Raw genomic sequence first — 24,918 nt, forward strand, 5'->3', positions numbered from 1 at the left:
ATGATTCCTCTTGAATAGCCCCTGATAGTTATAGACCTAAAAGACTGCTTTTTAAACATTCCCTTGCACCCTGATGATGCACCCTGTTTTGCCTTTTCAGTACCTACCTTGAACCATGCAGAGCCAATGAAAAGGTTTCATTGGATAGTGTTGCTGCAAGGCACATGTAATAGCCCAACCATATTCCAAAGAGTGGTTGATCTTGCTCTGCAACCTGTGTGCCGCCAATTTCCTACTGCAACCATATACTGTAACAAATAAATGAGGCACGAACCTCCCTTTAGCAGGTGCAAATCTCTTAATTGCAAAAATGAGGGAGTTTTAAGCAATTAGCATGTTATTAGTTTACATTCTTGTTAACTTAAACAATCACCCATTGGCTGCACGCCGCTTCCTTATCACCTCTTACACGGTGTCCACGCTTCTTTCTGACCAATGAGAATTCTGATCATGCATCCACACATGGGTGTTTATATAACTTGGTTTTTGGTTATATAACTTGGTTTTTACTTCTATTTTAGCTGAGTCATTCCAAGAGTGCTTTTCTGGCAAGCCGAAGTAACAGGAGTGAGCAAGGATTTTACAAGGGTAATGAGGCCCTCATTTTGTAAGGTTTTACTTATCCACAACAATATACCATTACATGGATGATGTTTTGCTTGCGGCTAGAGATCATTCTGGTTTTGTTCCATGCAGGTGGCTGTTATTCAGGCAGTTCAAGCAGCAGGACTAGTTGTTGCACCTGAAAAAGTGCAGCATCAGCCCCCACGGCATTACTTGGTGTTGCAGTCTCCCCTCTGATACTGAGTTCTGTATTTCCCCCACCCTTTTTCTTCCTTATATGTCCTCCCTTCTCACATGGTCCTGGCCACTCCCTCGGGTTTTCCCTATTGGTTCCTGTACCCCAACTCCGCCTGTGTACAGTCCCTGTGCCCTGAAACCACTGGACCATGTGGTCGCCCCACTGTCTCTATAGAAAACCCCAGACCCTTTGCCATGATGAGGTCTTTGCCTATGACATGTCTTGGCCTCTGGGAGGTCTTTGGCCTCTGGTGATCATGCGAATAAACAACTCCCGTGGTCACCATGCATAGACCCTTCTCGACTCCTTTACTGCCGTCGTGTTGCGAAGAGCAGACGAAACCAGAGCTAGCCATCGGCTCCCTGGCCAGTGTAAGCACAGTGACCAGAAGTTTGGGGCACTGAGGCGTTTACCCGGGCTGGGCAGAGACGCTCTCCAGTAAGGCCTGCGGCTTGCAATACCGTCTGCATGAAAGCAACCCAAAACCGCAACAACTTGGGGTGGAAAATTTCTCAGCAGACCATTTGCCCTCAGCCGGTAAAGCTTTGTGTTAAAGACACCTTGACTTTAAATGACTTGCAGAAATTACTAGGTTCATTGAACTGGTTACGTCCTATTGTAAGTTTGTCCACAGAACTTTTGCACCCTTTGTTTTAATTGCTCAGATGTAACCCCCATCTGAATTCTTCTCAACAGTTGACCCCTGAGGCTAAGAAGGCCCTTGCGCATTGTGCTCAGGCACTGGAAAACCACTAGGGCTGGAGATGGGATCCTGATAAACCCATTTGCCTTGCCATAGTGGCTGGTAAATTTCAACCTTTTGCAGTTTTGTTTCAGTGGTTTGTTAATGACAAAGATCCTTTGCATGTATTAGAATGGTTGTTTTTACCCCATACTGCAATGAAAACTGTGGACTGTCAACGGTATGTTTGCGCAGTTAATTGTGAAAGGCAGGGAGCGGCTGCAAACCCTCAATGGCCAAGACCCACATTATCTATGTACCTGTGAGCAAAGACAATTTGTCATGGCTGTTGTCAGAGGATACCAATTTTCAAATTGCACTTGAAGACTTTTCAGGACATTTGTCTATCCATTACCCTTCACATCGCCTGTGGACAGAGGTGGGTAGCCTCCTCTTATATGCGAAACACCGCTGCAGCATGATGCCCATTGATGGAGTGACTGTTTTTACGGATGCATCCAGCAGAACCTGCAAGGCTGCAGTAGTTCGACGTATGGGTGATTCTGCCCAATGGCATAAAAGGGTGCTGACATTGCAGAATGCCTCAGTACTAATTTTGGAGTTAGCCGCTATCCAACTGACATCGTAACTGTTGGAGGTTGGGGAAGTTGGAATTTTCCTCCATCCTGTTACTAGGAGACAAATGGCTGGATGCTCAGAGCTATTAAGAGACAAAGGCTCTGGGCTGGGTGTGGGGTGGAGAAGAAGCTCTCCCGGCCGAATGGACACTCATTCGTGGGACACCGGGAGTAAAGTAGATACTTTTGCTTCTGGCTGTGACCGTAGGAGATCCAACTGTGCTCTGCCTTCTCCCTCTGGCTGGGTGAGCTTTTGGCTGGGGAAAAGGTGTAGGATCCAACCCCTTTCCCCACTGGGAGTGCATGCTCTCCAGGCTGCGTTTTGCAGCAGCTGCCGAGGAGTCCGGCTGTCCCTGCTGCCCGCCCCGTTTTCGCCGCACGAGACCGCTGTAACTGCAGAGTCCCTGCTACCTCGCTGTCTAGCCCAAGAGAGAGAGCCAGCCCCTGCCACCCCGCTTTGCCTCCCCAAGCTGCCTGCCGCGCACTGCCTGCTTCTCAGCCTTTTCCGCCATTACTAACCGTGTGAGGCTGACCTGACCCTGCACCACAGCGCCACCTGCAGCTGCTCGGGAGTCATTGCACCTGCCCTGCCCAGCTGGGAGCTCAACAGCGCCCCTGCTGCTTGGAACCGTGATTACACCAAACGGGAAAGTGCGCAGCAGCTCAAAAAGACATCTGCTATTGGTTTCTGGTTTTGTTTGTTGTTGTTATTCTTGTTATTGCTTGTTTACTCTGCTACAGATACTAGTAAAGAACTGTTATTCCTTTTCCCATACCTTTGCCTGAAAGCCCTTGATTTCAAAGTTAAAATAATTTGGAGGGAAGGGAGATCACATTCTCTGTCCTAAGGGAGGGTTCCACCTCTCTTAGCAGGCACCTGTCTTTCAAACCAAGACAGTAACCAATTCTGCATATGCTGCTAATGTGGTTTTTTGCTTGGAATCCTCTTATTCACGATATGTCGATAACTCACTTCTATTTACTGAGCTGTGGGCACTGTGTGTTTTGATTAACAACCGACAGCATGACTTTTATGTGCTACAAGTTTGTCCTCATACAGGGTTGCCCGGCCCTATCACGGAAGGTAATAATTATGCAGACATCACAGTCATGCCAGGTATTGTACCAAACACTTTTGCACAAGCTAAATTGTCTCATGACTTTTTTGACCAAAATGCTCACTCTTTATGCAAGCAATTTCAATTAACCTCCTCGCAAGCTCATGAAATTTTGCTAACTTGTCCCTCCTGCTGTGGAGTTGCTCCTGCTCCCTTGGCAGAAAGTGTTAATCCTCGAGGCCTGACTGCCAACTCTATCTGGCAAACCAATGTAACTCATGTTCCAGAATTTGGTCTTTTGAAATATGTTCATGTATCTGTAAACATATACTCTCATTTTTTAATGGCAACCTCCCACACCAGAGAGAAGGCCTGTGATGTGACTAGGCACTGGCTCACATGCTTCACTATTTTAGGCCTTCCAGACACTATTAAAATGGACAATAGGCCAGCTTATACTTCTGAATGGATTCACAATTTCCTACAACAATGGGGTGTCTCCCACAACGCAGGTATTCCCCACTCTCCCATTGAGCAAACTATTGTTGAATGTGCTCACTGAACATTGAAAACTATGCTTGAAAAACAAAAGAAGGGGGAGTCGAGGTGCCCACATGACAGGTTGGCAAAAGCCTTGTATGTTCTCAATTTTTTAAATCAAGATGAAACTGGCCAAACAGCATGCACAAGACAATATTCTTTCGATACAAAGGCTCATCCCAGACCTCCAGTGATGGCAAAGGACCTGTTAACAGGGCACTGGGCAGGACCTTTAGATTTATTAACATGGGGCAGGGGTTTTGCTTGTGTCTCCACAGGTCATCATGTGAAATGGGTTCCTTTGCAGTGTGCACGACCATCCTGATTGGCGAAAGCACTGCGAATGTTCTACCCCCTCAGGTGGTGTGTTGGTTTTGCTTGGCCCAGTTTTTGCTAGTGGGGGGCCACAAAGATGGCTCCTGTGAGAAGTTTCTGGAAGCTTCCACCCTGTCCAGCAGAGCCAATCTCTGGTGGCTCTTAAGATGATGGACATGCTGCTGACCAAGCCTGGGCCAATTAGAGAGGTCAATTATGCCTCTGTGATGACGTATTTAAGAATAAATCAAAACAAAGGGGGCAAGTAGGTTTTTTAGCCAGAGAAGGAGAAGAAGGTGAGAACATGTGAGGGAGAGCAACATGGAGACACCAAGGTCAGTGGAGAAGGAGGGGGAGGAGGTGCTCCAGGCGCCAGAGCCAAGAATCCTCTGCAGGCAGTGGTGATGACCATGGCGAAGCAGGCTGTTCCCCTGCAGCCCATGGGGTCCACAGGGGATGCAGAGATCGACTCGCAGCCTGTAGGGGAGGTGCCCACTCTGGAGCCCATGGAGTGGCTGCCTGGAGGAGGCTGTGGTCCAGTGGGAGTCTCAGTGGAGAGAGAGGGCGTTGCTTCCAGGCTGGAACAGCCTGTCCTTGGAGGACTGCACCCCGTGGATAAGGGACCCACACCGCAGCAGTTTTGGAACAACTGTCTGTCCGTGGGAGGACTCACATTGCAGCAGCCTGTGTGTGGACTGCTGCTCTTTAGATGGACCCATGCTGGAGGAGTTTGCCGAGAACTGTCTCCTGTGGGAGGGACCTCACAGCAAAGTAGGGGACAGACTCCTCTCCCTGAGCAGTGGTAGAAAGACCTCAGTGATGAACTGACCCAAACAGCCACTCCCTGTTCCCTGCACTGTCAGTGGGAAGGAGGGAGGGGTTGGGGGGAAGTATGGTGTCTTCAAGGGCTTATTTTACTTTTCATTATCCTCCTCTGACTCTGTTAGTAATAAACTCACTTTGCAACTCTAAGTTGAGCCTGTTTTGCCCTTGGAGTGTTTTCTCACGGTCCTTATCTTGACTCATGAACTGCTGTTGTCAATTTATTTTTTTTCTTTCCTCTGCCCAGCTGTGGCAGGGGAGAGCGAGTGAGCAGATGTCATGGGTGCCTGGCAGTTGGCCAACGTTCAAACCATGACAGATGGACAGAACAAACATATGGATCACCCTCACCAATGCTACGCACACTGATGCTATGTGCATTTCTATGTCAACTGTTGGAAAACACAGTTTTCCAGCAAAACTTGTGTTAGTTGAGCAGGCCTGAACAAAGCCTCAGCATAGTCAGGCCTCAGTAAAAATCCTAGCAAGCTGTTGTGAAAAGCTAAAACCTGGGAACCACAGCTGTGCTTCTAGGCTGTGAGAAGAATGACATGAGAAAAGATAGGGAGTCAAAAGTGTTATGAGAAAAAATAAGGGAGTCGCCAGGAGGATCCCTGAATATGTGAGAACAAACTGCAGATACGTGTGTAGCTATAATTAGAAACATCTGTAACAGTATATAAGTTTCTCTTTTGGTGAAATAAAATGGAGCTTGCTTTATGACTTATATTAAGTCATGTGTGAGTTCTCTCTCGCCGTTCATCAGTCAACCCCCAGTGATCCCGTTTGCACATGCTTGGTTGGGGTACCCATGGACAAGAAGCATTTTTGTAAGCTGTACAATGAAAGCATGCAACAAGAATGCATGGCACCAGTTATACTGCAGCCCAGGTGGTGGTGCCAGGAAGCCTAGCGAAAAAGCACTGCAAGAGGTGAGACATGGTACAAAGATTTAAGAAAAATGCATGATTTTCCAGCTTTGCCTTTGCAACCGCAGGAACTAGACACACTAGGGACATTGCATGCTTCACTATGCTTCTACCTTAATCATATGTTCGCAACTTATGTAAATAGTGCTAGCATTATTGTGTCTCCTAAAAGCATTTTTTGCAATGCTTCTTTATGGTGTAATCAGACTCTGGAAAGTCAACTACCACCTGGCATTAGTGCTATTGCTCTCCCTTCAGACTTGTTTTTCATATGTGGAGAGCGTGCCTGGAAAGGCATACCAGGCAGAGCTGTTGGTGGACCATGTACCATTGTTGCTGTTGTACCTGGAATTAAGTGATCTGGGCAGCACACCACCAGTGAAGCGGCAAAAAAGAGAGCATTTATTATGGTCAAATGCTTTTATATATGGCAAGAACAAAACAGTGACTGGTCAGTGGTCACCCACCCCCCGGGGTGATTGGCTGAGGTGCTACAACACCCAATTCTAAACACACTCTGTTCTTAAACCAAAACAGATCAGGAAAACAGCAGGTGTTCAGCCTTTATCTTATGTTTCTCATACTTCGCATGAGAAAGGAGAATTTCTCAAGATTGGCCCTGTGCAGCCACATACCATTGGTCAACTAACCTTGTTTCATCCAAATTGGACTGCTCTAATAATTACAGCACAGCATCGGGCTAAACACAGCACTCATGTTCTTGACGAAGGATGTGATCCAAAGGTGACCTTCTGGAATACATGTGCATTTTTGGCAGCATGATACCATCAATAGGTACTGCTCACACTTTGGCTTCTTTAAATAAAATTGGCTGCTGGCTTGCAAAGGAGGCTAACATTACTAGTACCCCTCTTTCCACAATGCTAATTGATGTTGACTCAGTACGACATGCAACACTACAAAACAGGGCAGTCATTGACTTTTTGTTGTTAACCTAAGGCCATGGATGTGAAGAATTCGATGGTATGTGCTGCATGAATCTGAGTGATCATTCAGAATCCATTCACAAAAGCATCAGTAACCTCAAGCAGCTTAATAAACAGCTGCAGCAACGAGATGAAGGTGATTTGTGGGGGTTGTTTTCTTGGCTAGATGACATCGGCTTCAGGGTATGGTTTAAACATTTAGTAATGTATGGCTGTCGGGGTTTGACCCTGACTAAACGCTGATACTTCGGCTCTCTCCTGCTGCAGATATGCAGGAGAGGGGAAAGGAAAAAAACTGTAAAAACACACACTAATTTCATGAGTTAAGTGTGATAGGACATTGGTAGGAGGACGCATGGAAGAAAGGGCAGACAGGCTCTAGACTTAAAGTTGCAAAGTGATTTAATTACCTAAAAGAGTTGGAGAATAAATGCAAAGCAAAAATAAACTTTTCATACACTATTATGTTCACTCACTCTCTCCCTCTTACGAACCCATTTTATTCACCCCCTTTCCTCTTTTTAACCAACAAGCTCGGGTAAGGGGACAGGGTGTAGAGTATTTTCTCAGTCTACAGAGCAGGTCCATAAATCTATTCACTACAATTCTTCTACTACAAATACTCTTTATTTATTTCTGTCTCTTTCTAGACAGTTTCTCTGCTCTCACCCCCACCCTCTTAAGAAGCAGTTTCCCCGCTCACCCCCCCTTCCCTCTTTCTAAACCAACAACACGGGCAAGGGGCAGGGTGAAGGGTTTGTTTTCTGGTCAGTCCAATCAGGGAGAGGAATTCTCTACTTAGCCATGGGGTCCCTCCCACGAGAGACAGTCCTCTGGGAACTTCTTTGGCGTGGGTCCAATCTCACGAGCAACATCCCGCCCAAATCCTGCTGCAACATGAGTTCTTTTGTCTATAAGGTGCTGTGCAGACTCTCCCGAGCTGAGGCCAGGCTGCTTCCATCCCAGGAGCAAGGCCTTTCTCTCCCTTGCAAGGCCTTTGTAGCTTTAACTCTTTCGATGAGACTCCAACTGGATCACAGCTTTCTCCAGGCATTCACCTGCTCCTCTGGCGTAGGCTGTGGGTAGAATTTCTGCATTCTTGTGGACTCCATGGGTTGCAGGGGGACCTCCTGCTGCCCCCATGGCCTTCACTACAGCTAGCAGAGGGTTTTCAGCTCCGGTGCCTGGAGCACTTCCTCCCCTGATGGGGTTCCAAACCCCAAGCTCAGTTTATGATCGGGCTAGCTGCGGAATCGGAGCTCTGGCAGGGCAGCCCGCTCTCGGGGGCGGGCAAGGCGGCCGGGACCGGTGAAACTCTTGGGTAAACCGTGCGATCCAGAGATCGGTAGCAGAAGCAAGAAGTGCAGGCAGTCGGATTGGCGGTCCAGGAGGTTTATTAATAGGGTAAGGGGAGATGGAGGGAGGAACGGGACGGGGACTGGATCGGCGGTCCGAAAGCGGGGATTCTGCGTTGTGTTGTCAGTTTTATAGCGGGGGAAAACAGGAGGGGGGAAACCGAAAGGAACAACGGGGTACACAAAACTCAGGATTGATAATAACTTGATCTTATGAGGGAATAAGGGAGGAGGGTACAGAACTTTGAACTTTCCAATCACAGAACACAGCACCGTCAAACAAAGGAGAACTTTCCAGAATCTATCTTTATATGTCATGTGGGAGGAGAGATGAGCCGGACCAATTGCTTCATTCCAAGGCTCTCTGGGAGCACCCCTTTTAGTTAGGGGTGCTTTACTCCCATGACTCGTCCCGCGGGGCACTGCCACTGTGCAGTGGGCTAGGGACACTCAGTTGAGCCAGAGCCACGGCAACACTCCCCCACTTTTTTCACTGACCTTGGTGTCTCCATGTTGTTTTCCCATCACATATTTTTACTTCCACCTCCTCCTCCTCCAACTACAAAGAAGTGCATGCCTACCTTGTTTTGAATTTTTCTTAAATGTTTTCACAGAGGCGTAACTAGCACCTCTAATTGGCCCAAACTTGGCTGGCAGCATGTCCATCACCTTCAGAGCCATCAGAGATTGGCTCTGCTGGACTTGATAAAACAACTTCCAGAACTTTCACTTAGAACATACAGGAGCCATCTTTGTGCCACTCCCCACCTCTCAGACACTTCCCCAGGCCTACCACAACAGCTTCTGAGGAGTCTAAATTTTTCCTAGATGTTAAAAATACTTTACTGATGTTTTGGGCCAATCAAAACCACCACAATGGCATAGTTAACTTTGGTGTGTTTTTATTGATTATGATATGTATCCCATGTATCTTACCTTGTGTGCAACAGATGGTCAATAATAGTCTCAATAAAATAATGGCTTTACAGATGCAGACTGTTTTAGCAATAGAATACATGAACAAAGAAGGGGGAGATGTGGGAAATAAGTAAAATCTTTTAAGTAAGGGGTTTTAGCTCAATTTTGTTCACTAAAAAAGCATTCTGGGAAACACAGCGAACATGCAGGCAAAAACAAGTTATATAAGCACCTGCATGAGGATGCATGATCAAAATTTTCATTGGTCAAAAGAATGCATGGACACCACATGCACAGCTGCAGACTAGTGGTGTTGCAAAACCATGAATAAAGACTTTAGTAGTAGTCATGCTAAGGCTTGGAGGGATCAGTAGGCCTGAGTGTAAACAGTGTTGTGTAGCGAAGTTGCCAGTAGCGATCAAAAGGATCAATAGAGCATACTGATGAGGGTAGAAAGACTTGTCTAAGGAATGTAGCTATAGAACTGTTTGTTTATTTAAGTAATCTGCTAAGTGAAGTGTGTGACTTATCTAATAGGGTGTAGTAGATTAATGATGATAAAGAATGTTCAGTTAACGAAAAACAAAGTCACAATGTAATCATAAATCAGGTAGATGTGTCTAGAAATCAAATTCGTTGAGATGAAGCAATTTGGAAAGAAAACATATATATACTCAGTGATTTTGTAGCGGGGGGGGCTCTGACTTTGGACATTAGTCCTCAGGTCCCCAGGGCCCTCAATAAAGCACCGCGTAAAATAACTTCGGTTGTTTTGTGTTTCCTCGGTTCGGGCAACAGTTTTCTGGCGACCACGGCAGGACTCCGAAGGTGGCTGGGGCGGTTCACGTCCTGATCTACTCCACGCCGGCACCGGGTGATTCTCGGGGAGTCATCGGTTCGTGCTCGACCCCCGTGCCTGTCGGACAACTGCAGGAGGTAAGCCCGTAAGGTGCTTTATTTGTTTAATACTGGGTACCTGCCCATAAGACGAGGCGGCGAACCTCGCAGGGTTGGGTTATAGACGTCTTGGGGATGCCTAGGCGCTGACCATAAGACGAAGCGAAAGCTACGCAGGTTCAGCACTTGCCCCTCACGGCGACGAGAAGTGGCAAGTTGGTTGGTTTGGTTGCTGTCCTCTTTCTATACTTGGTGCTGTTGATATCTGTATTCTCTGCATGTTACCTGTTATTCTCTGCATGTTACTTTCTGTTTTGCTATGATGCCTTTTAAAACCTTTAAAGCATTGGTACAAGCTAATGGTAAAGTACCGGGGAACACCCCATTAGGATGCTTGCTGGGAAGATGGAAAAGTGCTGGGTTTTACCAAGACTTAAGCAAAGGAAAAATGATAGATTTTTGTAATCATGTGTGGCCTCTCTATGCTTCTGAGGGTGGACCGGAATGGCCTGTCAATGGTACTGTTGATGAGAACATAATTAATTCATTGATGTATTATCTAAGGGATAATGAGAAATGGGATGAGGTACCTTATTTGGATTTGTTCCCTTATTTGGGGTCTAAAACAGAATGGCAAAAGGAGTGTGGTATGCTATTGTTGCAAGCGGGGACTGATGAAAATGAATGTATTGGGTGCAAAGCACGTGAAACCTGTGTGAAATGTGCAGTACGGTTTTCTAGTCAAGGTGAGGATTTATCTTTAATGGTTGCCCCCTCTTGTCCTGTTCCCTCTGCTCCGCCGTGCAGAAGTGGGGAGGGAGACATAGATGATACTGATACTGATGAGGATGAGACTAATGAGGAAATTAATATACAATCCCCGGAAGGACTTGGAGTAAGTCATACCTCAGTCACCTTCTGTCCCCAAACTCCTTCCCCAAGCTCCCGAAGCATACAAAGAACCCCCATAGCGGCACGGACTAGACAGGGAAGGCGGAATCAAGAGGAACCCCGAATGATAGCCCCCTTAAGGGAAGCCATGGGCCCCCGTGGTGAGAAAGTTATTATCAAAGTACCTTTTTCTCCAGGGGATTTGGTGATTTGGAAACAATCAGCTGGGAGTTATCGGGAGGACCCAGAGCGGGTGGCCAGGGTGGTGAAGATGATAATTAAAACTCAGAATCCGGATTGGAATGATTTACAAGTGTTATTAGATACATTAATGGATTCTACAGAAAAAGAGATGGTCTTACGAGCAACCAAAGAACGAGCTAGGGAACAACTCCGGTTACGATTGATAATGGGGGAAACAATAGATCAGTTGGTCCCTGGGGATGATCCAGAGTGGGATCCGAATGAGTTAGAAGGTTTACAGAGGTTAAAAAGGTATCAGGAATTATTGATTGAAGGCGTCCGGACTGGGATGCCTAAAACCCTAAATTGGTCTAAACTATACTCAATAAAACAAGAAAAGAATGAATCCCCTTCAGCATTTTTAGAGAGACTTAAAGAGGCAGCACGGCGTTTCACTAGTTTGGATGTGGAGAAGGAAGAAGGTCAGTTACAATTGGCATTGTTGTTTATGGGACAGTCACAAGAGGATATTAGGAAAAAGTTGCAGAAATTAGAAGGGGAAGACACACGACGCTTAGATAAGCTGTTGGAGGTAGCTTGGAAAGTTTATAATAATAGAGAAAAGGAAACGGCTAAATGACAACAAGCCGGAATTCTTGCAGTAATTCAGCAGTCTGCGGTTCGGGGGGGGTTAAGGGGCCGGGGAAGGGGAGGAAGGGGAATTGGACAGGGAAGGGGAGGATTCGCTCGGGGGAGAGGAGGATTTTTAGTCGCAGGGATGAGCCAGGGTGGACAGGAACAGTTGGGTCCTAATCAGTGTGCATTTTGTCGTCAATTCGGACACTGGTAGAATGAGTGTCCGATAAGAAACGGGATTGGGATGAGTAATGTAGGGTTGATGGGAGGTTTCCCCGTACCGCCGGTAGATGGCGCCCAGACACAAGCACAGGCAATGATGTTGGGAAACTATAAGAATCAAAGCAGACTAGACCGGGATCTGAAGGTGAGAATAGAAATAGGCGGACAGGAGCAGGAATTTATGGTTGATACAGGGGCTACTCACTCAGTTTTAAATAAACGGTTGGGACCCATAAGTGACACAACTATACAGGTAATAGGAGCTACGGGACAATTGGAGGAAAGGCCTTTTCTACAACCCCTTAATTTAAAATTCGGAGGAAAGGAACTGGATCATCAGTTTTTGTATATGCCACACTGCCCTCAGCCTCTGTTTGGACGGGATTTGCTGCCTCTATTAAATGCTAAAATTATATTTGAACAGGGTCGAGTTAAATTGGAAATTCCGGATGAAGAAATCGGGAAAATATTTGCAATAAAAGAAATGGACCTGGCACCGATCCCAACAGAGATTGAACATGCAGTGGTACCCTGGGTTTGGGAGGTGGGAACTCCGGGAAAATCAAAGGTTGCCCAGCCGGTGGTAGTTGAGCTAAAAGAAGGAGCTAAACCGGTTAGGATAAAACAGTATCCCATTAAAGCAGAGGCTCGGCAGGGAGTAGCTCCGCTGATAGCACAGTTTACAGTGCAAGGATTATTAAAGGAATGTGAATCAGAGTATAATACTCCTATATTCCCGGTGAAGAAACCAAATGGTAAGTATAGATTAGTTCAAGATTTAAGGGCTATAAACGAGATAGTTAAAGACATTCACCCGGTGGTTGCCAACCCTTACACATTGTTAACATCTGTATCGGAACGATTTAAATGGTTTACTGTGATTGATTTAAAGGATGCCTTCTTCTGCATCCCACTGGCAATAGAGAGCATGAAGTATTTTGCCTTTGAATGGGAAGAACCAATGACAGGAAGGAAGAAACAGCTCACCTGGACCAGACTGCCTCAAGGATTCAAAAACAGCCCTACCATCTTTGGTAATCAATTGGCAAAGGAATTAGAAGAATGGAAAACGACTCAGGTGAGAGAATCTCCATATTCTTATGTAGTATTGCAGTATGTAGATGATATTCTTTTGGCCACAGAAGACAAGAAGGTATGCCTCCGATTAATTGTTGCATTATTGAATATGTTGGGGCAAGCAGGATACAAGGTATCCAAGGAAAAAGTACAACTGGTCAGAGAAAGCGTCCTGTACCTAGGATGTGAGCTAACACAAGGCCTCAGACGTTTGGGGGTTAATAGAATTGAAGCTATATGCTCCATTCCACTCCCTAGAAATCACCAGGAGTTAAGATCCTTTCTGGGAATGGTTGGATGGTGCAGGCTATGGATTCCGAATTTCGGCCTGATAGCAAAACCCCTATATGAGGCTCTAAAAGAATCCCAATTGAAATGGAATACAAACAGGGAGAAGGTGTTCCAGGATTTGAAACAAGCATTAAAAGAAGCCCCGGCCTTGGGGTTGCCAGATTTAAACAAAGACTTTCAATTATATGTGAATGAAAGGCAGAAACTAGCATTGGGAGTTCTAACCCAGAAGTTGGGATCCTGGAAGAGGCCTGTGGGATATTTCTCCAAACAACTGGACACTGTAAGTACCGGTTGGCCGTCATGCTTGCGGGCCGTTGCGGCTACGGTACTTCTCATTCAGGAAGCCAGGAAACTTACCATGGGAAAAAGAATGACGGTGTATGTTCCCCACATGGTACTAGCTGTCTTGGAGCAAAAGGGGGGTCATTGGCTATCTTCCAGTAGAATGCTGCAGTATCAAGCTATTCTAAAAGAACAAGATGACATAGAACTCCAAACGACTAATCATATTAATCCAGCAGAGTTCCTCCACAGTGAGATGGAAGAACATGAGCTCTCCCATGACTGCGTGGAAGTGATTGAACAAGTTTATTTGAGCCGACCGGATTTGAAGGATGAACCCCTGGATGCTCCAGACTGGGAATTATTCACCAATGGTTCCAGTTTTATGGAAAACGGTACCAGGTATGCGGGATATTCAGTGGTTACAGTTACTCGAGTTGTGGAGGCACAAGCCTTGCCACCAGGTACGTCAGCCCAAAAGGCTGAGATCATTGGACTCACTTGAGCCTTGATATTGAGCACTGGGAAAACGGTAAATATTTGGACTGATTCCAAGTATGCCTTTGGTGTGGTGCATGTTCACGGAGCACTATGGAAAGAAAGAGGACTTCTTAATTCCCAAGGGGCTGTAATAAAACATCGCACAGAAGTGTTAGCATTGTTGGATGCTGTACACCGACCAGAGCGAGTGGCCGTTATGCATGTCTGGGGACATCAGAATGAAGAAGGAAAAATCTACCAAGGTAATCATTTAGCAGATGTTACTGCAAAGCAGGCAGCTCGTCAAGTATGGACTCAGATGGCTCTCATACCAACTAAGGTAAACCCCGTTACACCTTATATGCAACAAGCTCCAAAGTATTCACAGGATGATGAGAAACTAGCCATGTTATTGAAAGCTCGGAAAGGAGCAACAGGATGGTACATAACCAATACAGGACAAGTAGTTGTTCCCATACAGATAATGAAGGCCATCCTCATAGCTGAACATAACAAAAGTCATTGGGGAGCAGAAGCATTGGTACAATTTTTGAAGAATGAAATAATTTCCAATCAGATGTTAATGTTGGCAAAACGGGTGAATGCAATGTGCCCAGTTTGTTTAAAGAATAATCCTATTGTCAGGAAACAGATTCAGATGGGAAAATTACAAGTAGGACCAGAACCGGGAGATTATTGGCAGGTGGATTTTTCAGAATTACCCAAAGCACAAGGGTATAAATATATCCTGGTGTATGTGTGTACCTTTTCAGGGTGGCCAGAGGCCTTTCCGTGTAGGACTAATCAGGCAAAAGAAGTAGTGAAAGCTCTCTTGAAAGAGATAATACCTAGATTTGGAGTACCTTTGGGGTTGTCATCAGATAGGGGTCCTCACTTCATTGCTAATATTGTGCAGGATGTAGCACGGATGTTAGATATTGCTTGGAATCTCCATACTCCTTGGAGACCGCAATCTAGTGGGCAAGTAGAAAGAATGAATCAAACTTTAAAGGGCCAAATTAAGAAAATCTGTCAAGAAGCCAAATTACAATGGCCTCAGGCTTTGCCACTTGCTCTCCTCCGAATTAGAATCAAGCCAAGGGAAAGATTAGGCGTGAGCCCCTATGAGATACTATATGGAAAACCTTACCATGCAACTATTTTAAAAGGAGACCCGCATGTGGTAGGGGATCAGGCAGTATATAATTATGTTGTTTCTCTGCATAGAGTTCTCAGTGCCTTGCGTGGAGCCCTGCAGTGGAACAGACCTCTTCCACTGGAAAAGCCTGTGCATGATGTTCAACCAGGAGACCAAGTATATGTGAAGAACTGGTTCACAGACCCACTGAGAGAATCATGGGATGGCCCGTATCAGGTGATACTAACAACATTCACAGCAATCAAAGTGGCCGGAATCGACTCCTGGATACATTACACGCGAGTCAAGAAGATGCCAACTCAGTGGGAATCCCAAGTCGTGTCCCCCACGCGACTGATTTTACGAGCAAAATGAAAATTGTAATTGCTGTATTTCTGGTTATGCTAAAAATATTACCTGTTGATGAACATGTACTTGTCACTGTTTCAGATCCTGTAATTGGAGCAATGGAAGGAATGACTGTAAACTTGACTTGTGAAATCACTGATGACCAGGGAGCTGGAGTCGATGAGATAAGTACATATTGGAGAAAAGAGCAAACACTCACTAATGTTATCAATAGTACATTTTGGGATAAGGACACACAAAGAGGCAATACCACATTACAACTTACCAACGTTAGCATGGAAAGTGCTGGGATATATACATGTCTGGTAAAAATTAGGTGGAGTTTTGATTATAAACGAATTGCACTAGGGGTTATGACATGGCAAAGCAACTCGGCAATAAAAGTCTCACCTTACCAAGCATCAGTTGACATGTGGGATGGTCCACCCTCAAAAATAAATTGCTCATTCACAGCCCAACATGAATGTAGCAGCATGTTCACGGTTACTTGGTGGAAATTAGCTAGACAGATAATGTGGGAAAGGCCGGAAGGAAAGAGTGACCTGCAGGCAGGAAGCAATAGTGGAATTGGATGGTTAAATGATACTCAGGCACGTGTAGGGAAAAATGAGGGATTATATCTCTGTGTGATAAGCTGTGGTTCTATGATGGGGTACGGGAAGAGAGAAGTACAAGGAAAAAGTCATCTAATGGATGGGTTAAGACCTACCCATGGAATTTACCAGGCGGTCCGTGGTACTTCTGTAGTTTTAGTTTGCCAACCAGAGCGTGGAATTGTTTTCTCTGAGTTTGGATGGTGGTTTAAGAAAGGAAATGTCCAGGAAGGGGGGAAATACCAATTAGAGAAGCGATTAGGAGGCATGTTAACTCTAGTGATACAGGATGTTCAACCAGAGGATGAAGGGACATATTGGTGTTGGATTGCCCAAGATGCATGGTGGACACACGCTGTGACTTTGGTATCCCTTACTAGGGCACGAATAAATAAAAGAAGAATTAGAGATGTTGAAATTGGAAATAAAACCTGGGTTTTTCACCATAACCCAGAACAAGAAAACTTAATTGTAGGTTTAATTCGAGACTTTGGAGAAATGCAGAATGTTTCTAAAATCACTGCTTGTTTACCTCTGCCTCGAGCAGCGGAGAACCAATTCCATGGGGAATAGTTCCCGTCACTGATTTGCCTGAGGCATATGTAAATGTAACTTGGAGCTGTAGATTGGTTCCTAATGAGTACTATGACTGGAAAGAGGGTTGTATGTTGGTCCGGAGGGTTACTGAACACCAATGCAGGCAGATGCCAGGATATTATGCATGGCTGACAACATCAAGAGGTAATAAGTGTGTTGTTTCAGGGCCTGTTTCAGAACCGTGTAACAAAGTGACTCTCAAGGAACAAAAGGTTAGAGAGGAAGAAGTCTGTCAAAATGTTACCCAGACCCAGTCTTTAGAAGACGAATGGGGAACAATTTGGGGACCAAGCCTTTTAGAAACATATAGCTACTTAGGACAAGTTAATTGGTGCATACAATGGACAGGAAGTAAAAACCAGACTTACACTGAGGTAATGAACCTCCAGACTACCAGACAGGAGAAGAGGGACCAAAAAGACATTTGGAATTGTACCCAAGTAATCACATGTGACACATCACAAGATAAAATAGGGCTCGTACCAGTAAGAGTCTTGCTAAAATGGGAATGTGAATGTCGAGGATACAACCATACAATTACAGACCAAATTCAAGGAGATAAAAATGGGAAGAGAATCATCAGTTGTAAATCTACTACTATCAGAAGTCCAGGAAACCTAGTTTGGGTTATGGGGCATGGAAAGTGGACCACCCATATGCCAATAGATGGGCCTGTCACACAAATTACTTTAGGAATTCCGACCTTATGTCCGTTTTGGAAACAGTCTAATTTGACCCGACAATCAGCTAGGACTAAACGAGACTTGGATGATGAAAACGAATGGCATGAGCCAACCAGTGGAGTTAAATTCGGGTGGGCTTTGGAATCCTTGTTTGCACCTATAGCTTCATATCGGAACAGGGATATGCTCTACAAACTAATGGGGCAGACTGAAAGATTGGCAGCAGCCACTAAGAAAGGATTTAAAGATTTCAATATTCAGTTACAGGCTACCACAAGAATGACATTACAAAATAGAATGGCTCTTGACATGCTCCTATTGAAGGAACATGGAGTGTGTGGATATTTGAGCCAGAAAATTGATCATTGTTGCATCCATATCCCAAATGTAACTATTGATGTGGAAAAGGACATTTCACAATTAGAACAAATAGAAGACAAAACAAAAGATCTCGAAAGGGAAGCAGAACATAATTGGATTGGAGAAGTGTTTAGCTCTTTAGGACTCCAGGTATCTGGATGGATATCATCGGTGATTCAGTATGTGATAATGTTTTTGATTTTGATTCTGATTATCTTTGGAGTCTATAAATGTATTTTAGGAACCATTGGAAGGGAGCGCCTACATACCCGAAGGCTGATCAATGCAATGACCAGGAATGCAACGTCTTCCACACCTCCTCCAGCATATAGAGAAGAAAGACTTTGAGATTTGAGCATCCTTGCAACTTGGAAATTGAAGAATGCTCAAAAGGGGGGACTTGTTGCAAAACCATGTATTGGTTTGAAAAACAAACCAGTGGGAGATCACACGTCAAGATTGAAATTAAAAATAAGTGAAATAATACAAGGAAAAGCACTGACAAAGTCAGATACAACCTAACACCCTGTTAGGATGGTAGTAGCAGTCCAACTGAAGTAGTCCAGTTGAAGCGGTGATCCTGTGAAGGTCTAGTCTCCAGCTGAAGATCCAGTGTAGCTCTCGTCCTCTGGGAACCCAGTAGACAGGGCTAGCTCAGGCAGTTCCAAGGCCAGGTTATATCCACGTGGGAACACCTGGTTCCTCCCTCCTGGGCAGAGCGTCCCACAATGGGATGAGATAAGTCCATGAGTCACACAGTGGGTCCCTGATGGCCCATTGCCTGTCATGCGGGGTGGGTCGTTAGCAGCTGATAATAGCTAACGGATGGCCCATTGCCTGTCATCCGGAGTGGGTCATTAGCAGCGGATAATAGCTAACGGATGGCCCATTGCCTGTCATCCGGAGTGGGTCATTAGCAGGTGATAGCAGCTAACGGCCCACAGCTGGTGGTAATAGAATACTTAACTACATCTATATTGCAACCTAGGACATTATCCACCCCTTATTCTATTACCAACTACACAGTTCTCACTTAAGATAAGGTCTCCTTGTGGTACACAACGGGTTTCCCCATCTGCCTGCATCACCCACCAAGTATAACCAGGTCCTTGGGCAAAAACCACTCCACGGATGGGTTTGCCTTTGCCTGAGGTGGGACTAATCCAAACAGTCTTTCCTAAAAAACCTCTTATGTGTACCACAGGGACTTTATCTCCATCCACTGTGTGCAAAGGTTCGGACTAGGCAGGACCGGCTCGATTGATAGAACCCCTTGTGTTAACCATCCAGGTGGCCTTTGCTAAGTTCAGTTCCCAATTTTTGAAGGTTCCCCCGCCAAGTGCCTTCAAAGTTGTCTTAAGTAGTCCATTGCACCGTTCAACTTTCCCGGCAGCTGGTGCATGATAGGGGATATGGTATATCCATTCAATTCCGTGTTATCTAGCCCAGGTGCTTATGAGGCCATTCTTGAAATGGGTTCCATTGTCAGACTCGATTCTCTCAGGGGTACCATGTCTCCACAGGACTTGCTTTTCCAGCCCCAAGATGGTGTTCCGGGCAGTAGCATGAGGCACAGGGTAGGTCTCTAGCCATCCCGTGGTTGCTTCCACCATGGTCAGCACGTAGCGCTTTCCTTGGCGGGTTTGGGGAAGTGTGATGTAGTCAACTTGCCATACTTCCCCATACCTGTACTTTGACCATCATCCACCATACCACAGAGGCTTCACCCGCTTGGCCTGTTTGATTGCAGCGCAAGTCTCACAGCTGTGGATGACCTGTGAGATGTTGTCCATGGTCAAGTCCACCCCTCGGTCACGAGCCCACCTGTATGTCGCATCTCTCCCTTGATGACCAGAGGCATCATGGGCCCAACTAGCTAGAAATAATTCTCCTTTGTGCTGCCAGTCCAGATCCACCTGTGACACTTCCACCTTGGCAGCTCGGTCCACCTGCTCGTTGTTACGATGCTCTTCATTAGCCCGACTCTTAGGTACATGTGCATCCACGTGTCGAACTTTCACGGTCAGCTTTTCTGCCCGGGCGGCAATGTCCTGCCAAATCTCAGCAGCCCAGATGGGTTTTCCTCTGCGCTGCCAGTTAGCCTTTCTCCAGCGATCTAACCATCCCCATAGCGCGTTGGCTACCATCCAGGAGTCAGTGTAGAGATAGAGCCTTGGCCATTTCTCTCGTTCGGCAATATCCAAAGCCAATTGGATGGCTTTAAGCTCTGCGACCTGACTCGATCCACCTTGTCCCTTGGTAGCCTGTACAGCTTGTCGTGTGGGGCTCCATACTGCAGCTTTCCATTTCCGATCTGCGCCTACAATTCGGCAGGAACCATCGGTGAAGAGGGCATAGCGTCTTTCACTCTCCGGCAGCTTGTTATACGGGGGTGCTTCCTCGGCACGTGCTACTTTCTCCTCTGCTTCTTCTGAAGATAATTTAAAAGTCTCACCTTCAGGCCAGTTTGTTATGATTTCCAGAATCCCAGGGCGATTCGGGTTTCCAATACGGGCGCGCTGTGTGATGAGGGCAATCCATTTGCTCCACGTGGCATCAGTGGCATCGTGAGTAGAGGGAACCCTTCCCTTGAACATCCACCCCAGCACTGGCAATCGGGGTGCAAGGAGAAGTTGTGTTTCTGTGCCGATCACCTCTGAGGCGGCTTGGACTCCTTCGTAAGCTGCCAAGATTTCTTTCTCAGTGGGAGTGTAGTTGACTTCAGACCCTCTGTAACTTCGACTCCAGAATCCTAGTGGTCGACCTCGGGTCTCACCAGGCACCTTCTGCCAAAGGCTCCAGGACAGACCATGGCTCCCGGCTGCAGAGTAAAGCACATTCTTTACCTCTGGTCCTGTCCTGACTGGTCCAAGAGCTACCGCATGAGCGATCTCCTGTTTGATCTGGGTGAAGGCTTGCTGCTGTTCAGGGCCCCAGTGGAAATCGTTCTTCTTGCGGGTTATGAGGTAGAGAGGACTCACAATCTGGCTGTACTCAGGGATGTGCATTCTCCAAAAGCCTATGGCGCCTAGGAAAGCTTGCGTCTCCTTCTTGTTGATTGGTGGAGACATCGCGATGATCTTATTGATGACCTCAGAAGGAATCTGACGCCGTCCGTCTTGCCACTTTACTCCCAGGAACTGGATCTCCCGGGCAGGTCCCTTGACTTTGCTCTTCTTGATGGCGAAACCGGCTTCCAGGAGAATTTTGATGATTTTCTCTCCTTTCCCAAATACTTCCGTTGCTGTGTCTCCCCACACAATGATGTCATCAATATACTGCAGATGTTCTGGAGCCTCACCCTTTTCCAGTGCAGCCTGGATCAGTCCATGGCAGATGGTGGGACTGTGCTTCCACCCCTGGGGCAGTCAGTTCCATGTGTACTGCACACCTCTCCAGGTGAAAGCAAACTGAGGCCTGCACTCTGCTGCCAGAGGAATGGAGAAAAAGGCATTGGCAATATCAATGGTCGCATACCACTTTGCAGCCTTGGATTCCAGCTCATACTGAAGTTCCAACATGTCCGGTACAGCAGCACTCAGTGGTGGTGTGACTTCATTCAGGCCACGGTAATTCACCGTCAGTCTCCATTCTTCACTGGACTTACGCACCGGCCATATAGGGCTGTTAAAGGGTGAGTGAGCCTTGCTGACCACCCCTTGGCTCTCCAGATCCCGAATCATCTTATGGATGGGGGCCACAGAGTCTCTGTCAGTGCGGTATTGCCGGCGGTGCACTGTTGCATTAGCAATTGGTACCCGCTGTTCTTCAATTCTCAGTAGTCCTACAGCAGACGGGTTATCTGAGAGACCAGGCAGGCTATTCAGTTGTCTTATGTCTTCTGTCTCTACGGCTGCTATCCCAAAAGCCCAGCGATGTCCCTTTGGGTCCTTGAAATATCCACTCCTGAGATAATCTATGCCGAGGATGCATGGGGCGTCTGGACCAGTCACAATGGGGTGTTTCTGCCACTCATTCCCAGTTAAACTCACTTCAGCTTTCAGTACAGTCAGCTGCTGGGATCCTCCTGTCACCCCAGAAATAGAAATGGATTCGGTCCCCACATACCTGGATGGCATCAGGGTGCACTGAGTGCCGGTATCAACCAAAGCCGTGTATCTTTGTGGGTCAGACGTGCCAGGCCATCGGATCCACACAGTCCAATAGATCCGATTATCCCTTTCCTCTACCTGGCTAGAGGCAGGGCTCCTCTAATCCTGTTTTTGGTGCACGATGTTCTTCTCCTGTAAATGTGTTCCTGAGGTCCCTTCAAGAGGATCAGTCATATTATCGCTTCCATTCTGTCTGGAGTTCTGTCCACAAGAGACTGGGGCAGTGTTGTACCTAGATGAGCCTCCTGAAGTGGATGTTTCTTTTTTCAATTCACGTACCCGGGCTGCTAAGGTGGAGGTGGGTTTCCTATCCCACTTCCTCATGTCTTCCCCATGCTCTTGAAGGAAAAACCAGAGGTCACGTCGCGGGGTTTGTCTTCTTTCCCTGGCTGGGGGACGTCTGCTCCTGATGGCAGAGACTCTGGTTGGTTTCGGTGTGACATGGAAAAATCCTTCTTTGAGCTCTTTCCTTAGTTTCTGGAGGCTCTCTTCAATCAAGCTCCGGACTTGCTCGGCCAGGTTTGTTTCCACTGATGAGACCTGAGTGCGTAGTGGAGCGGTGACAGTGTCCTCGTAAATTCTCAGTTTGTTTGTTAACACGCCCACCTGGTCTTCGCCTTCCCTCCACTGCAGTGTTGCCAGGTAACGAGAGTATATTTCTGGTCCGAGCCGTGCGAATCTTAGCCACATTTGTGAAGTGCACCGGACATTATCTGGGCTCTTGGGGAATCTCTCGTTGTCCGAGAAAATTATCTCTAGCACGGCCAATTCCCTCAGGCATCGGATACCTTGTTCTATTGTGTTCCATTTTCTTTGGTGCATCTGGAGGTCTTCTTTGCAGAGGTATCTGTCCCGTACACTCGCCAGCAATCGCCGCCAGAGGCTGAGGGTTTCCTGGGTTTTCCCAATCCCCTGGTCAATAACCACATCCTGGGACAGGGATCCCAGTTGCCTGGCCTCACTTCCATCTAGAATGGTGTCGTTAGCTGCAGCGTCCCAGATACGGAGCAGCCAGGTCAAGATGGATTCATTCGCCTGCCGGGTGAATTCTCTCCGTAGGTCACGCAGCTCCCCCAGGGATAGAGAGCGAGTGATGATCTCCAGTTCTGTCTCTTCTGCTTGGTGGGATGGTCCTGCCGCATCCTCATCAGTCGCTGTGCGGACTGATTTGCTCTTGGATTTCTTTTTCTGGACGGGAGCAACCGCTACTGGCTTTGGCTGTTCTGATTCGGCAATGGTCTGTGTTGAGACGTCGACTGCTCTTTTGGCTCTTTTCCTCTTTCCTGCTGATTTGCTTTGTTTCTCCTCCTCAAGGAGACAAAATATTGTTCTGATCTTCGGCAAGATGTACACGATGCTGATCAAAGAAAACAGAACTGACAAAAAGATTATGCCATCCTTAGCATCTAGAGGGAACTCAATATTGTCAAAAATGGCCGTGCCTGACCTGAAATGCTGGAAGAAATCGCTCTTTCCTCCTAACGCCAGAGGCTGGGTGTGATTGCTGAGGAGGTCCCAGACGTAGCGGCTCAGATTAGGCCAGGCAGACAAAACTGAGTATATGTTCCGAATGGTATTCATCGCCTCACAGGTTACCACGCAATAGGCATAATAAACCAATAGAGCAATTTTCATGCCATTCCCTGGTCGCAACAGGACCAATACGACAGGCAGATAGTTTCCCATTTGAGGAAAAATATAGAGAGCGAGATACAGAACCCATATAGATAAGCTGAGCATCATGGTGATAGGATTTCTGAGTTTCCCCAGGTCGTGCCCCACGTTGGGCGCCAAAATATGTATTGGTTTGAAAAACAAACCAGTGGGAGATCACACGTCAAGATTGAAATTAAAAATAAGTGAAATAATACAAGGAAAAGCACTGACAAAGTCAGATACAACCTAACACCCTGTTAGGATGGTAGTAGCAGTCCAACTGAAGTAGTCCAGTTGAAGCGGTGATCCTGTGAAGGTCTAGTCTCCAGCTGAAGATCCAGTGTAGCTCTCGTCCTCTGGGAACCCAGTAGACAGGGCTACCTCAGGCAGTTCCAAGGCCAGGTTATATCCACGTGGGAACACCTGGTTCCTCCCTCCTGGGCAGAGCGTCCCACAATGGGATGAGATAAGTCCATGAGTCACACGGTGGGTCCCTGATGGCCCATTGCCTGTCATGCGGGGTGGGTCGTTAGCAGCTGATAGCAGCTAACGGCCCACAGCTGGTGGTAATAGAATACTTAACTACATCTATATTGCAACCCAGGACACCATTAATAAAGACTTTAGTAGTAGTCATGCTAAGGCTTGGAGGGATCAGTAGGCCTGAGTGTAAACAGTGTTGTGTAGCGAAGTTGCCAGTAGCGATCAAAAGGATCAATAGAGCATACTGATGAGGGTAGAAAGACTTGTCTAAGGAATGTAGCTATAGAACTGTTTGTTTATTTAAGTAATCTGCTAAGTGAAGTGTGTGACTTATCTAATAGGGTGTAGTAGATTAATGATGATAAAGAATGTTCAGTTAACGAAAAACAAAGTCACAATGTAATCATAAATCAGGTAGATGTGTCTAGAAATCAAATTCGTTGAGATGAAGCAATTTGGAAAGAAAACATATATATACTCAGTGATTTTGTAGCAGGGGGGGCTCTGACTTTGGACATTAGTCCTCAGGTCCCCAGGGCCCTCAATAAAGCACCGCATAAAATAACTTCGATTGTTTTGTGTTTCCTCGGTTCGGGCAACAGTGGCATGCACCCAATGAGTGTTTGTTTAGGTTAACAAGAATGCTAGCAAGTATAATTTTAGCTAGGGTATTTTTAGCACCTTATAAAAGGTTTTGCTCTGTAGTATGATATATAAACCCTGTGTGACCTTAATACAGGTGATTCTCTTTGAACCAAGCAAGTGTCTGTGCCTTCCTCCTCATCGTTACATATATACATATATATATATATATATTCTAGTAAAGAACTGTTATTCCTTTTCTCATATTGTCCAGCCAGAACCTCCCCTGGCAGAGCTTGAGTCCATTTATTCTTGTCCTATTGCTGGTTGCCTGGGAGAAAAGGCCAACCCTCACCTGGCTCCACCTTCCGATCAGG

General features: G+C 46.3%; 1 long non-coding RNA gene across 1 annotated transcript in view; it reads left to right on the top strand.

Moving 5' to 3' along the window:
- Nucleotides 1–24,918, top strand: part of LOC146425414 (uncharacterized) — a 442,571-nt gene that overhangs the window by 165,115 nt on the left and 252,538 nt on the right. The gene's annotated exons all lie outside the window — the stretch shown is intronic.

The sequence above is a fragment of the Lichenostomus cassidix genome, chromosome W (assembly GCF_008360975.1).
Source record: "Lichenostomus cassidix isolate B80296 chromosome W, HeHo_3.0, whole genome shotgun sequence".
Lineage (NCBI taxonomy): Eukaryota > Metazoa > Chordata > Aves > Passeriformes > Meliphagidae > Lichenostomus > Lichenostomus cassidix.